The sequence below is a fragment of the Arvicanthis niloticus genome, chromosome 16 (assembly GCF_011762505.2).
Source record: "Arvicanthis niloticus isolate mArvNil1 chromosome 16, mArvNil1.pat.X, whole genome shotgun sequence".
Lineage (NCBI taxonomy): Eukaryota > Metazoa > Chordata > Mammalia > Rodentia > Muridae > Arvicanthis > Arvicanthis niloticus.
Window position 1 is genome coordinate 39,809,359 of NC_047673.1, and position 13,155 is coordinate 39,822,513.

Here is a 13,155-nt window from a genome sequence, read left to right on the forward strand (position 1 = left end):
TTTCCTCCCTAAATTGTGGGCAATCCCCTTCAATTGTTGTGTTGTATAGTTGGAGAAATAGAAGGCAGAATTAAAGACCTGGACTGAACATGGAAGGAATTGCAAGCCACATGTGTGCACACATTTATATGTATACACACACACACACACACACACACACACACACACACACACACTACATGGTTTGATTGGTAATGGCTACCAAATGTCAGTGCTTAATGCTGTATTTGTTGAATTGTTCACTGTGCATTAGGGCTTTCTTATTTACAACATAGAAGGAGGCTTATTGAAAATTTCATGTAAAGTCTGAAAGTCTTAGTGTTTAACATTATGAGAACAGACTGTTTTTTCTGTGCTTTGAACTGGTCTGGGTCATTGTTTTTTGATTCAACATTGCTAGGCGACAATGAACCTTTGGCTTATTACCATCACACATGTGAAGAATTCAATAAATGGCCATGAAGGTGTTTTGTGTGTATAAGTTTGTTTGCTGTGAAGAGACACCATGACCATAGCAACAAGAAAAGAAAGCATCCAATTGCGGCTTGCTAAAAAGTTCAGAGGGTTAGTCTAGTATCATCATGGCAACGAGAATGGTGGCAGGAGGCAGACATGGTAGAAATTGTTGAGAGGTCTACATTCAGACCTGTAGGCAGCAGGACGAGAGGGCCACTAGACCAGGCTTAGGCTTTTGAAACCTCAAAGTTCATACCCAGTAACATACTTGCTTCAACAAAGCCACACCTACTCCAATAAGGCCACACCTTCCAGTACTTCTCAAGTCATGTCACTCCCTGATGACTAAGCATTCAAGTATACGAGCCTAGGGAGCTATTTTTATGCCAACCTCCACAGTAAATCTATCTCAGAGATCTTCAGCTCATCCAATGATCCTTTAATAAAGGCATCTATTCTTTGTTGAAGAGTCAGTATAAATACATTATAGTTGTTAAATTACTCTTTCAATTCTTCAATAGCTATTAAAAAAAAAAAAAAAAAAAACCCTTTATGGGAGGCAAATGATAGACACTGGCCTGGATAAAAGTGAATAATATTCATATACATATAAGTCAGGAGAGGGCATTGGTGTTTAGGAATAAAATTTGTAAAGAATCTATGTCAATAACCAATGCTTAAGGTAAGAAATTAATCTTATTTAGTCATCAATACCAGTATTCATATTCCTTATTCATATGAAATGAGATTTTTTTAAATTACCTGACCTGGTGTCCCATTGGCCACTACAAAACCACAATCATAAGTACCTTATATTATATTGATCAAAAAGCATGCCAACTAAGGTTTTTCACATTTCTTTTTTTTCCTATGTAATTACCAAATTCACATACAACAAATATTGGGAGAAATATAGAAATTCTAAAATAGTCTCTAAGAATTACAATGACAATGCAAAATAAATGAGGACATACATACATACATACATACATACATACATACATAGGATTTTTTACTATAAAAGTAATTGTAAAACAGTAAAAATGTCATAGCTGGAGAAAATCAAGGAATGAGTTTATTTATCTAGTTCCGTTACCAATTGGCTAATTTAGTCTTGGACACCACAGATCAATGCTAATTTTGTTCATGCAATTATATGAAATAGGAGGTTATAGAAGAGAACACAAGGATGTTTTTGCTGGCACTTTGTCAGGACCTTTCTCTCTCTCACCTGGTAGACTAACAGTCGCAATTCTAGTAGTCATTTCATAATATAAATTGCTCTTTGGCTCAAAATATAATGGCAGTAAAGATGGTTTCTCAATGATACCAGCACTGCCTAATTGCAATTTCTGTCAGATGCTTAGAGAAACCACTTTTCTCCCACAAAGTTTAAAATATTTTTCTACCTATTATAAATGTGCAATCAGGTAAAGAATTGTATTGTTATTTCTGTCAGGCTGGATATAATTGTGAATACAATGTTAAAATAGTGGATTAATTCCCTAGGTTGAAGAGGTAAAATTTAGAATGACTTTCTGCTGTATTTTGTGATTATTTATAATAATAATTTATAATAATTTTATATTATTATTTTTATATAATTATAACACTTCTCACTTGCCTTTCCTCCCTCCAAAGCTTTCCATATATGCTTCCCTATTCTCTTACAAATAATGGACTCTTTCCTTCACTAACTCTTACTGCACACATATATGTATATACATATATATTCTTAAATATGGCCTAATTAGTGCATATAATGTTATTTGTTTGCATGCTTTAAAGGCTAAATCATTTTTCACTGGACAAGCAATTGGCTAGTTCTTCCCTGGGGAAGACTGCTTCACCATCTCCCAGCTTTCCTATGTTTCCCAGCTCTTTATGTAGGGACGTGTGTGTGTGTGTGTGTGTGTGTGTGTGTGTGTGTTCTCAGTGTGTACTCCAGGCAGCTGATTTTAAATGAAGAGAAATAAATAAGTAAAAGTACATTACCAGTAATAACTTATTAAGGTAGCCAATGCTGGTGTTCTAACTAAGGTTAATTATCTTGAATCATTTTATTATCAGACTAGGTGATTTAACTAGAATAAAATGGAAGAAGCAGAAATATTACAGGAAGAGAAATATGGTCTTAATCCAGGAAATCAGAAGACAAAGATGTAGACCAAAAAGCAATGAAGAGACAGAATAGAAAGTTAAGCGAGAAAAGGCATGTTCTCCAGCATATAAAAAAGGAAGAGACAAACGAATGCATCTAAGCTGAAATGGAAATCAGGAGCCAGGTAATATATTACTATGGACCATAGTAAAAAAATGTATTCCTCTCTCTACTAAAGAACTCGAATGTTCCACCTTCAGGGCCATGTTCATGTTCTGAATATTTTGGATCTTTGTAGCACTTTGAGTTTCATATTTTCAGAAGAGCGATGCTCAAACTCACTGCTGTTTAGAAATGTTATTATATTTCTATGTTCAACTTATCTTAGATTTAAAAAAAACTTTTCCAAAGTTTTGGATACTTTACTTTCTCTCCTCATTATCTTTGCCCAGTATGCTCACCATAAAATTCTTTGAAAAATGGAAGTCAGCAGAAGGAAACACTTAACTTCTCAGTATCGGGAAAGCGCCCATGTTTGCTACAATTTTCATCCATTTTTTTTTTCCTGTAACAAAGAAGAGCTTTTCTTTCCCAGAGTAAAGCCATGCTCTAGTTCTATTTTATTTCACCTCTTCAGGAACTTTAAAAAATCATTCTTAATATTTTCCCTTTAATCTTAACTCTTTTAATTCAAACATTTTTACTATGGATCTATAAAATTACTCTTACAAAATGTGAATCTCAAAAAAAATGTGAATCTCGAGACTTTGAGGATCCTCATGACACTATAATTAAAATTGTGTAGAATTATTTTGCATTAAATGCATTTGTGAAAAATAAATGAATCCTCTGCTCAGTTAGACTTGAAACTTGTCTCTCCTGGACATTTCATTCCCTATGAGCAAATGTTCCAAATCCAGAAAAGGCACCGAAATGTTGTTGGCCTCAAGTACATTGGATATACCTACATCATACCATACTTATGTCCATAGCTCAAGCTGTACCAGACAATATTATGCCATTTGAGACCTACCTAGTATTCCTTTCTACCTACTCTCCAGACAGTTAGATATTCACATATCCTTAATTATTTCATGATGATTTGCAGTAAAAAATTATGTTTGATATCTATACTAATATTTATACAATTTTGCTCATGGGTACAATCTTAGTGTCTAGACCTAAAACAAGATGTTCATTTAGATACTGGTTACAAATGAATGAATGAATGAATGAATGAATGAATGAACAAGCAGGGATACAATGATGTTGCTGTACAGATAGAGATAAAGTGTGTTTTATTGCTCTTGATTTAACTTGATCAAAACCTCTCAGATACAGTTATCATTTACCTCTATATCTAGTTCTTAGGGGAATTGTGTAGTTAGTATCATAGATATTCCCAAGGTTAACAAGGAGTTTACTTCACAGAGGAACTCAATAGATTCTTGCTGAATACATGGATATAGGTGGAATATAAGGAAGTTTCACAGATAAATAATCACAGTGATTCAGCCACAATTGGCTTAATTTGTAAGAGTGGGCATAAGATAAGAAAGAAAATAGTATTTTTCTTAACACATCATTCAGTTCATTAGTTGTTTTGCCTTAATGATCTCTATTAGAGTTTTCTATGTTTCCAAAATTATTGAAAGAAAAGAGTTTGAAAGGAAAGTCCATTTTGAGAAGGAGAGCAGTCGGATGAATTCTCGACATGCAACTGTTATGCACTTTTCTGGTTACTGTTGGATTCTGTAGGAGCTCATTCTCTGAAGACTGTTAAGAATTGATGACAGTTTAGGTATAGTTCTGCCTAGAGCCATAAAAACTAATTGGGTGACCCCTCTACTTATCAGCTTCCACTGTGAAAAGCGCTACAGGAATTTTCCCTGGAGATGGCCCATAGCAACCAAGACGATGTAGTCACACATCCAGGAACTTCAATAATCAGCTGTCATAAGATGCATGGCAGAGAAGAGCTTGTTAGTAATCCATAGTACGTGTAGAGTCTGCAAATGTATATATAATTGAGTTGTCTTTTATAGTATTATTAAACTGTTATTAGAATAATGGACATACTAGTCCTTAGATTGATATAAATCAGTCAGCTATTTTTGGAGTGGCCATGGGGTATCTAACATAGCATTGGTGCTTAGAATGAGTAGGTGTTTTTCTTTTCTTTTCTTTTCTTTTTAATTTTCTAGGACCATCAGGATAGATAAAATTGGTGAAAAGAAATTCTTTCCAGATACATAAGCAAAACTACTGAAAGAAAAAATAAGTGTGACCATAGGATAGGTGAACATGAAATTCTGGAAGCACAAGGAATATAGTTATGTAAATGGTAACAAAATAAAGCTTAGCTGCTATGTAGAGAGAAAATGATGTGTTTGCTAAACAGATGAGGGAATTTATTTCCAACAGTCAAAAGGCTTAGGAAACATATATTTCAAAGAATTAGAAGAAAGATTAAGGATACAATAAGAAAATAGATGAGATTAATAGAAAGAGAGGGTACATGTTTGGTTTCTATGCATTCAAGAAATAAATCAATCCTTCCAGATTTCTGTGGATAACACATTAATATGTACAGGATGTTCTTGGCTAGGTTAAATCCATTGTTCTTAGGAGCACCATTTCAATTTGATACTGCCTATATTATAGCTTCTGTGTTGGCATTTAATAACATGGATTTAGGTCCAAATTATATGTTTGTAATTTAGTTTAGCTAGGCAACTTTCTGGAAGTTACCTACATTCCTTTACTTCAGTCTTCTCACCCCTAAAAAAAAACATGTTGAATTAGACACAGGTTTTCCAAAGTAACAGCCATACCTCTAGGGAGTTTTGAAATTTTGTAGGAATTCAATATTTGGTTTCAGAAGGCTTGGGTATTCTATATCATCTAGTGGGCAAACGATACGAATACTAAGTGTATGAGAAGGTAGAGGACATTGAGGTGGAGAGTTGAAATAGTCTTACTTCTTTATTCTTTATTTTTCTAATTGATTTATGTATTTATCCACTTTATAGTCTAATCACCACCCTCCCTGGAGGGTGGAAACCTCACTTGCTTTAATACCAAAGAAATTTTTTCATTGACTATGTTTTATTATATGCAAAATTTTCTAGGACTGAGACTGTATAATCAAAATTGGCATTCTGTTATATTTAGAATTATAGTAAACACCAGTCACAATTTTTAAAGTCATATCATGATTGGTAATGATGTTTTTGTTCATTATATTCCAGTTTCTAATACATTTATCAGATTACATGTATCTATGGCTTCACCTTGGTACTGTGTCTGTGTAGAAAATCAAATATCTTCTTTGATAATTTCACATGAGCATTTACATACTGAAAAACATATTTATCAATCATAAAAACATGCTCCCTTTATTTCTTCTTATGCTTCTGCTTCTATATTACATTAAATCATGGAAACTTTATAAGAATGTTATATATTTGTGAATTTAATTTCAGAGATTTTGATTAACTACTTGATAAAGAAGAGGAATGTGAACCTTACAAGTTTGAAAACCAGTGAATTCGGCTATAATAGCCTTAAGCTTTCAAGTCTATGGATTCATAACTCTGACTTTGATCAGTAAGAAGAGACTCCTAAATAAGTTTCCCTAGTAATGTTTAAGTCAGTGTCTAAATTCTGGAAGAGAAAAAGAGTACCTGAAAGGCAGCTGAAGCAAACAATCTATCTTAGCCCCCTCACTGTTTAGTAAAAGCAATACCAGGGGTCTAGGTGTCATCAGGAGCAAGAGTGAGTTGAACAATTACTAAGTCACATGCTAATGAGATTGTGAACGAGCATGGGAAAGTACATGTTCCTTAAATGAGAACTTTTACATATAGACACATTCCCAAAGAACAGATTTCCTTTTCTTAGAAGAACTTTTTTTTTTTTTGTTAAAAACTAAAATCTGTTCTTCTTATTCTTAAATTTTGCTCAATATCATCAGAGGATGTGGGAGACTAAAGCACTGTGATCTATGAAGGCACACATGTCATATTTCATTATTTTCATTACATCGATACTATGAAAATTACACTTTACCTCTTCTACACACACACACACACACACACACTCACTAATCACTAAGGTAATTAATCTAGTGAAACCACACCACAAGTATGAGGGTAATATTGAAAGGCTTTCTAAGTATGATGACATACAAATATTTTAGCAGAGTGATCAATATTCCCTGCTATATACATCTTCTTAATTTGCAAATGTCACTCATTGAGAGCGAAGCGCAATAAAACAGAGCTATTTTTTTTAATAGTCAAATTCTGTGATTTTTTTCTTCATATTTCACCTCTGAAATGTGATCATCTAGTAAAACAAAAGCTATGGGGCAGAAAGACATCTTCCCATTTTGCAAATCATGCAGAAGCATGAATGTCTGCCAGAACCTTCAGCGGCTCCGCTAGGCATGTCTCATCCCTCTGATAATGTGACCTTCACATGACAGAACTGGATCAAAAATAATACATTTGATGGTCCTTGTAAAAGTAATGGAACTGCTGTCAAAAATAGCCAGCATGGTCATGAAGCTTGAATACATAGTAGGTGTTATGGGGGTAGAAGAAGAAGGTTGTGTTTTTAGTGTAATGCCTTTTTCTTATAAATTTTAATTGGCAAAAATTACTTGACTTTTCCATTTCAACTAATATAACAAAAGCAACCACTGGTCCAGGGATGATTACAGAACAACAAAATGTACAATGGTAACTTAAGAATACTTGTTCATGTATGGTGAAACATTTATATTTAACTCATTCACATATTCAATTTATTGACTTTCTATACCATGAAAAAATATATGCAAAGAAATATGTTTTAATCTGAAAAAGAACATACTATAAGACTTTGTTGATGCTTACAAATAGCTTGCAGTCGAGTTTCACAAGCTGGAAATATGGAGAAGAATGTATACCCTGTATTCTGTTGCCTTGCTAACATTCATCTGTTAAATCTGAAGAGGTACTTTTAGTTTGAGGATGGCTTTAGAAGGCTTTTTTGAAGAAATGCAATTTTAATTCCATTGTAAAAGAGAAGTGGCGATTCTGTGAAATCTCTTTGTTTTTTAGATAGTTGAAAGCTGGAACAACCCCAAATCTCTTCTTGAGAAGAAACAATTGTTCTTTCTATTTTACACTTTGTGCTGAGGTGTTGTAGTGGATTGAGTGATAAAGGCCTCCTAACATAACATGTTTGAATACTTGGTCCTGAGTTCCTAGGACTATTTGGAAAGTGTTAGGAGGTGTGGTCTTGTTGAAGGAGGAGTGTCAAGGGGTTGGGCTTTGAAGTTTCAAAAGTCCACACCTTTCCCAGTCTCTCTCTCTCTCTCTTCTCTCTCTCTCTCTCTCTCTCTCTCTCTCTCTCTCTCTCTCTCTCTCTCTCCCTCTTTCTCTGCCTCCTACCAACAGATAACGATGTAAGTTCTCAGCTACTACTCAAGCCTACTGATGCCTGCCTGCCTGCTACTATACAGCCTGCCATGGACTCTACATCTCTGTAGTTGTAAGTTTTCAATAAGCACTTTCTTCTATAAATTGCACTCATCATTGTGTTTCTTTACAGAAATAGAAAAGTGACTTAGCAATATGATATAGGAAGCCCATGAAGTTAAGTTCATGCCAATGCACAAGGAGATAAAGTGTGGTAGAAAAACATGTGTTACTTAGTTGGTAGAAGGAAACCAATAAAGCTTGTATTTTAGAAGAGGTAAAATTAAAATTCTAATTACCACGGTGCAGCTGGCATCTCTGTTCTCTAGTCTGTGATTTGGAATCCACAACTTTCAACGACATGCATTTTCCACAATGCCAACCATTAATCCAATATTGTGAAAATACCACTATCATTCCCCACAGTTACTGATTCCTGCAAAATGGATACATTTTGGGGAAGAAATTTATCAGCAAGTACCTTATAGCTCGATATGACCAACAATCATTTTGAGCAAAGCTGAATACTTGAAGCTTTCTTCCTACTTGTGGGGGTTTGTGCAAGCATGGCCAGCTCATAGATCTCTCATGAGTCTCTAAATGGCAATTAATTTATATAGGGTTAAATAAAATATGCAAAACAATAAGAAAGTCTTAGGTAAAATGTTGGAAGTGGAATTGGAATGCATTGAATGGATCCAGAAGGCCAAATTGTTATCTTCAATGAAGTCTGTATATAAATTTGGTCATTGACATAAATCTGGAGACTTTTATTTGAAGATCACAATCCTGGCCATATTTATAAGATTGGTGAACTGTGGAGAAGCTGTGTAATCAGAATAGTTTATGTGTGAGCTTTCTTTCCTTCTTTAACCCTAGTTATGTGTCAGGTAGAGCCTGTGTGGGAAAGCAACCTTTAATATGATGTTTGGGCACTGTGTCTCTGATATGATTCTCTGGCAGACAATATTTCATGTATTTCCAAATACATGGCTGAAGGAATCCTGTGGTTTCTGCATGATAATAGTGAGTGATAAGCTTAGAAAAATTTCCTGAGTGGCTTCTGTATTTAGCTCATTCACCACACCTTTGGCTCAATCCACTGTTTAGCCCTTTGCTGAAACAGGTTATAACCCCATGAGTGTAGGGTAAGTCTTGGTCCTTCTAGTGGAGCAATGAACCTTGAAGCTGTCTTGAGGTCCATGAAACACAAAGCTATTATAAGTCACAATGAGATTGTGAGACCTATTTATTTCCATGTATGTAGCTATAGAAAGAAAAGTTTCCTCAGAATGATTTTTCTGTCCTTATTCAGGTCCTTTTTATATTCTTGTCCCCAAAAGACGGGGTTGGCAGAGAAATGCCATCTTGTTGAGTTGAGAAATTATTGTGCCAGATTCTACCTGGTATATCTATATATAATTTTCTCACATGGGACTATAATAAGGATAGGAAAATTCACTCAATATAGTTTACAATGATACCTTTTAGATTTGGGAACCCAGAGGAGGTTTGTTAGAAGGATAATCATTCAAGCATTTCAGGGGTTGATTCTAAAAACACAAGCCTGTCACAGTATCACCAGAGATGAAGTATTCTTAATATTTTAGCAAAGCATTCAAAAATACCTTTCTCACAGAAAGCATTAAACTCAAACTTAAAGTATGAAACGCTCACTGGGTTAGTTAGCATAGCCCTTGATGGAGCAGACTCTTCCTGCTGGGTCTCACAAACTTAGAGTCAGTGATTTCAGGCAGTAAATTCATTAAAACCAGGAAATTGCTTAATTAGTTTAAGGTGACAAACTCTTCTAAAAATAAATCTCTTAACTACATGGATTCCAAACAAATTTATCACAATCAGAACTGTTACAGTACACCTATAATGACTAGTAAATTAATTCAAGATAATAACATGTCAAATTGTGTGTTTCTTAACTTTTATTTTTGCCCTTCTAAAAATGAATGTGCTATTTTAAAGGGTGTTGAGTTTTTACCCAGCCTTACAGTTATGCTGCTGAGAGAGTATCTGACTTATTACAAGGTACCACGTCCTCTCCTACATTGTAGTAAAATGTACATAGACACAAATGAGGGTTTACATAATACGCATGGCCCACTGGGGTTTAGTAGCTCATTATGGGTGCTGCTTCAATGTGCTGGTTCATAGTACACAAGCTCAATGCTTTCATTTAAAAAGAGGTATATAAAAAAGGCTATGAATTTATGCATGATATGATTTGTTCAGTCAGAAAGACAAAAAATAAAATCTTAATAATGTAATAAATATAATGAAATGTGTTAATACCTTGGACGTAATTTCTGACTCAGAAAGTTAAAGGACATATGAACCATGAAGAAATTATTTCTATTGAAATGAGTCTAAGCCCTAAGGTTCTCAGGCCTCAATTCATAGCCTCATGCAACTTTCAAGGGGGCATATTCTCTGAAGTTATCTCTAAGCTATATCAATAGTAGCAAATAAACAGAGCAACGAAATACAGGTTAAAGTTACTCCTGGCTCATCGGAACAGGGCATCTCAGAAATTAAGATGAATAGAATCAAATACAATTAGCATATTCAACAAGTAGTCTATAAAAGTTACAAATAATTTTTACTTAGGAGAAATCTAATATTTCTAGACGTTAAGACACCAATTTACCGTCTTCCATGAGAAAACTTCAGAGATAATAAATGGTTAAAGAATGGGGTAGAAAGCTGTGGGGATTATAAAGAGTTCATTCCATTTCCTGATTTATTTAAAAGAGAGCAGTAAGCAATGGCCACACCAACAATTAGTACAAATAAATACTTGAATAGCCACATCCACACTGCATGTACAGGACCATTGGCTTTGAACCTTAAAATATTATGTGTGACATTTCAAGGATAATGTGATGGTTGTCTATTGGTTAAACAAAAAATACAATGTAAATTCATTCCTGTCATGAAAATAATTTTGATACAATTGTTTCTAAAGGGTTAATTTAGTATGAGCACTAATTATACTAGTGTATGACAGATTACTGTAGAATATAGAATTTAATGAAGAAATGCACTTATTATGTTCAGTATAAACAGCAAATGCAAACATTATCTTCACAATCTAAAGTTTTCAATGATAACTTAAGTAAGTGTTATTTATAATTATAGTATGAATTACGAATTAAATCACTAAAATATTTTTTTGGAATTTTATTGGCACAGAATTTTAAGAATCCTCTAAGAAGAGGGTTAATTTATTAATACCAATACTCAGGGAACACATCTATATGTTCACTTGAAAAATAAGCAAAAAATTCTCACCAATTTTAAGATATTAAGGTAAAATAGTTCTTAGAAGGCTTATTGTTCAGATAAAATAAATGAAATAAATGTTTAATACTTACAGGAACTCTAGACTTTGGAAGAATTTAATTGCATCACCAGCCTGCAAATTAACAACATCAACAAAATCTTAGATTTCTTTTTACTCAGACCAGTTAATTTTACAAGATAGAAATGAATTCATTGTTGATATTTGATTCAATTATATACTTATATAGCATGGATTAATACCAGGTCATAATAATGTTAAAACTTAGTTTTACAAACGATCAGCTGAAGCATTATCATCAGAAGTCTACCTGTGTGAGTGTGAGTAGTTGTGTTGGTGGAAATGTATGCGTGTGTACATGAAGGTCAAAGGTCAACTTCAGTCATTTTTCTGCATTTCATTGCACCTTATTTTTGAGATAGGTTCTTTCATTGCACCTGGAACCCAATGATCCATTAAAACTGGCTAAACCTTAAGTGTTAGGGAGCCTTATTCTGACACCCTGGGTCTGAAATTGAGCTCACAAATTTCTATGTGCAGTCCTCCATGCCTGACATTTTTCAAGTTTGCTGAAGATTCAAACTCATGATTACACAGAGTTTTATACACAGCTCAGCCTCCATCTTTCAATATTTATGACACATGCCAAGCAACTCAAGCTGCCAATCCAGTTGCATACCTGCTGGGTAAAACAACTAGAGATCAATAGAATAACAGAAATTATTAACAGAATAGAGTTGTATTCTTAACTGGTATCAGTATATATGTACAGTCTCAGTCAAGATCATAGCAAAAATGATACATTGTTTTCTTATACTATCCCAACTAGTTTTTATAAGTCATTGAGTATAGTTGCTAATAATACAGGGAATCTACAGCCCTTCTGCAGCAGCCACTGATGTGATATGTGTAGCTTAGTTTGCAGGAAGCCTCTGGGGTGTCTCACTGATGTTATCTCTGCTGTTCATACACTCTACCCAGATGCTCTAATCTTTGCTTCAGTGACTAAGAACTCAATCTGAATGTCTTAAAGCACAAGTAATTGGAACTGTGGGTGGGAGAAGGTTGGGTGACAATGGACAAGTCACCTGCAGTGATTTTTTTTATCTGAGAACTGCATAGTGGTCAGCAGCCAATTGGGGCACAGGAATATGGGTATTTATCTTCATATCTTTCCTATAATACAATGCTTTTTATGTAATATTTTGAAAAAAGATACTGTTAATAAAGATTATCTCTCAGGATATTAACTGACATCCATCCAACTATGTGATTAGATAGTTATAAAATGCAATGTCTCTGGACTGACCTATATATTTTACCAGAAAGTTTAATGTTGCATTAAAATTTCTTGTCCTATACATCACCCTTCTTGTTAAAAGGAAACTTTTCTCTCAAAATACAATTAGAGCATAATTATGCCAATTTGTACCAGTGAGGTACAAGATAGTCCTAATACCCAGTCCATCCTTTTGTTGACTAACCAGCACCTCTGTCATCTATCCTAACTAAAACACTTAGTTCTGAACCTGGCTTTTTCCTTGGCTTTAGGATGAATGTCAGATGACGACCATCCACTCAAATCTTTTCTCTCAAGGTAAATAGCTATAAGTTTTCAACCCCGTCAGAAATCCAGAATGACTGAGTTAACTATAATTGTGGGAAGCACAAAGCATAGCTTCTAAAACTTAGCCAATTTATAGAGACCTCTGAACACCTGGACACTTGCTCTACTTCAAAACGTTGGAGCATCTGTTCTTCTGCCTTCTGGCCCAGGATCATCTGACAGACCTTAGTGCTGCAAAATTATTAAG

General features: G+C 34.4%; 1 long non-coding RNA gene across 1 annotated transcript in view; it reads right to left on the reverse strand.

Annotated features, from left to right (window-relative positions):
- LOC143434697 (uncharacterized) overlaps positions 1-13,155 on the reverse strand; it is a 1,324,052-nt gene that overhangs the window by 754,874 nt on the left and 556,023 nt on the right. Inside the window, exon 3 of the long non-coding RNA XR_013104406.1 lies at positions 11,415-11,455. This is a non-coding gene — a long non-coding RNA (uncharacterized LOC143434697). The remainder of the gene's footprint in view (positions 1-11,414; positions 11,456-13,155) is intronic.